The sequence below is a fragment of the Micropterus salmoides genome, unplaced genomic scaffold (assembly GCF_014851395.1).
Source record: "Micropterus salmoides isolate LMB-PRFRI ecotype aquatic unplaced genomic scaffold, ASM1485139v1 Ms_hic_scaffold_44, whole genome shotgun sequence".
Classification (NCBI taxonomy): domain Eukaryota; kingdom Metazoa; phylum Chordata; class Actinopteri; order Centrarchiformes; family Centrarchidae; genus Micropterus; species Micropterus salmoides.
Genome location: NW_024043817.1, coordinates 25,738 through 29,327, shown reverse-complemented (window position 1 = coordinate 29,327; position 3,590 = coordinate 25,738). Strand labels below are relative to the sequence as shown.

Genomic DNA, 3,590 nt, shown 5'->3' with positions numbered 1-3,590 from the left:
AAGAAGATTAGACTATATGTCACAGACTTCTAAAACACCCAGATGCTCTACTGTGGCCTTTAATTTGTTGACTGATCTGTTACAAACCTTAAAGGAAGAACTTATTCATGATGGATTCACTAAAATACATCTACACAAATCTTCCTGTATCTTCTTCCTCTAATAAAACTGTCTCCCCTCTGACAGGGAGAAGATGATCTGGATTTTCTGCTCATCAGCCTGACCTCCTCTGTCTCTGGTTAGTCGGGCTGCAACTGTGATTAACAATTCTCTATGTCTTTAACCTGACACTTATTTTCTTGATTAATTCACTTGAGTCTTTGAAATGTTAGCCTATAAAAAGATGTTAATATCTCCCCTCACGACTTCCCAGAGCCCAAATGACGTCCTTAAACTGCTGGTTTGTTTGAGCAACAGTCCCAAAACCAAAATATATTTAATTCACTTTAAAATATTACCAAGACAAGCAGCAGCTCTGTGTGAGAAGCTGGAAGCAGCAATATTTGGCAGAATAATCCATTTTCTTTCGATCGACTAATCTGTTAATGGACTAATGTTTGCAGAGCCTCTTCTGACGTGTTGAATTTAAAATAATTTTCCATAACAGTCAGTTCTTGATAGAAGTGTTTGTGGCTGAAAGGAGGTTAAAAACTGAGGTCTGACTCCACATATTTCCTGATTTACACCCACAGAACAGTTTCTCTTGAACGTGACCTCTCATGGAGAGAACAGTGACGTGATCCTCACCACACCTGAAGGTGGGTCAGTGAGCTGTTACCATGGTTACTCATGTAGAAATAGTGCATCACAGGCCAACTGTTGCCTCATAAAGTTGATGCACAAATCTGATTAAAGGAAAACGTTGTTTTAGTAGCTACTACTTCAAAATGTGAACATAAACCACTGCACCACCTGGTTACTGTGATAATAACATGTTGACAACACTCAGCATATTTACTGAGATTAATTCACTATAACAAGCAATTTCCAAATCTATGCAAGCTGATTTTAATTCTGTATCAACATGAAGGACAAACAGCCAGTGAGTTGAAATTTGGAGACACGAAGTGAAAAACTGAGGAAGCAGAAACTTGATTTAACATTTCATGAAGCACAAAATGGTGGATAATTCAATATGAACATGCTGCACAATAAATTTCACTTCATCCAAGTAAACTATCGAAGAACACAGTTTGTTTTTAGTCAGACTGTTAAGCAGGATTTTGCTAATGGCAGTGAGGGTGATGGCACAACGGATAAGATACCTTTGGTGTGAGAGAGACCTGGGTTCACTCCCCCACTGTGACCCATCCACCATTGTGTCCTTGAGCAAGACACTCATGTCAGAGGTGTGTGACCTCTGACATGTATAACAATTCTAAGTCGCTTGGATAAAAGCATCAGCTAAATGAATAAATGTAAATAATTCTCTACAGTGCCACCATCTGGCCAAGAGGTGTAACTTCTGTTAGGTGACTGGTTACTGTTAAATCATCTGATTGTTTATTTAGTTTCTCATTGTCTCTAAATTGGTATAAATGTTGTTGATGTGGTGGTCCAACACTGCTGAGTTGATGCTCCTGATATCAGACACAAACACTGGTTTTCTATCTGCATGCAGCTGTAAAACAAACACCAGGAGGGCCGGAGGAGGAAGAAGACACATCATATGACTGGAAGAACGATAAAACTACTCAAGAAGCTGTAGCTGGTGGACTTCTGTTAATTGCTGCTGTAATAGCTCTAGTCGCTGCAGCTGAAAGATGTGTAGCTACACTCATTCGTCGAGTTAAAAGAAAGTAAGTTGCTCTGTTTTAAATTTATCTATTTCCTCTTATGATTTGTCTGAGTCGTTGTTTGCACTTACTTTTGTCTCATGTCTGTCACACAGGTCAAGACCAGTATAGATGTTCCCTCGCTGAGCTCATCAGAAAGATCAAAACCAAGTTACATCCACAACCACAACTGCTCCAGGTGTGAACAGATCCAGACCACAAGTCAGTCTGGTCCAAAGTGTCTGAATGAAGCAACGTGAGGAATATAAAGTTCCTGTCAGTTCTTCTTCATGCAGCGTTTACCAACAGGAACTAACGTGAACAAAGACTCACAGAGTGTGCAGCATGTTTAAGTCTCTGCGTGTTGATTTCACCGCAAACTGAAATAAAATGAAACCAGCAGCAGCCTGGAGGAGAAGACAAACATCCAACATGTGACGTTAGGACTTTGAGTCATGCTGTTTTAATCTGACGTTTATGTGCTGTCAGAAAAGATGTTTTACAATAATTAATAATGGTTACATTTCAGATACATTTTAAGCATCATTCAAGTATTAATTTGCTTTTTGTGTGTATTTTTGTTATTTCTGCTTTTATACAAAAGTATTTCATCCTTCTGCAAAGCACTTTTGACTCTTTGAAGTGGCCCAACAATAACTAAACTGAAACATCAATAATAGACATGAGATGGAAACAATGAATCCAGCATAAACACATTAAACATGCTTCTTTAGAAGCAGACAGAAAGTTTTATTTTTCTGCAAAGCACTTTCTAATCTATGAAGCACTTTCTAACCTGTTTGTAAACATAAAGTTTGACTACTGTTTTCCACTGTGTGAAAATATCCCTTGCTATTTTATGTAATTTGACTGTAAGAGCATGGAGGGACTGTGTTTTACAGATGTGTAACAGACTGTATAAACTTTGTAAGTGTTTTTCTGTAAACAGATGTTTTCAGGGACTTTTTCAATGTATTTTCAACATGACATCTGAATGTTTTCATTGATGTGGTGAATTTGTCTAAACCAGTAGAAGCTCTGTATTTTTATAAAGATATAAATTTCTCAGTTGACTTGATCTAAAATAAAGTCCAGCAGGTAATCAGGCAGCGTCTGTTCTTTGTGTCCTTCAGACTGCAAACAAACACATTGCAGATTCTGCCAAACATCAATAATAGATCAATAATAGATGTTTTAGAGGTCGTTCATGTGAGAAGTGATGAAACTGACCAACGAATGTCTTCTGACGGCTAACAGACGTATTTGATGAAATAAAATCTCCAAATAATGACCTGCTCAAACTGCAGGAGGAGAAGACAAAATTATTATTCAGCTGTTTAGTCAAATCATCAAGTAGAGAAGCGGCCAGTTCACTGAAAAACATCTTCTACGCAAAACTTTACTAAATTTAAAAAAAGCATACATTTATTTTTCTTTAATCAATTTATTAAAGATCAAATTATGGAAAATATTAAATATTTATTGGATATATTGTAAATGAAAACAATGCCATTAAAAGTGTTTAAACTGTGATAGCCAAGCTTTTTAAATCCCAGAATAAGACACAGAAAAGTTTCACTAACAAATGCTTTTACAGCATTTAATGAATGCCTTTGATGCTTGATACATGATCCCCCCGTTTAGGGCTGTCCCCGACTAAGGATTTACATAGTTGAATCAGAATCGTCAAGTCTGCCTTCGACTGATAGTCGAATCGTGTGTTTTTGTGCACGGCGATTGCAAGCTGAAGCTAAACTGAGGCTTATTGTTGACCATTCTCTCTCTCTTTCTCTTGCCTGCCATTCACCGGTCTTG

At 37.5% G+C, this 3,590-nt stretch overlaps 1 long non-coding RNA gene across 1 annotated transcript; it reads left to right on the top strand.

The window, feature by feature from the left end:
• The first annotated feature begins 204 nt into the window (after positions 1 to 204).
• On the top strand, positions 205 to 2,837 carry LOC119887857. Its single transcript, XR_005441818.1, has 4 exons — positions 205 to 238; positions 693 to 758; positions 1,622 to 1,799; positions 1,892 to 2,837. It is a non-coding gene; the product is annotated as an uncharacterized LOC119887857 (long non-coding RNA).
• Positions 2,838 to 3,590: the final 753 nt, after the last annotated feature.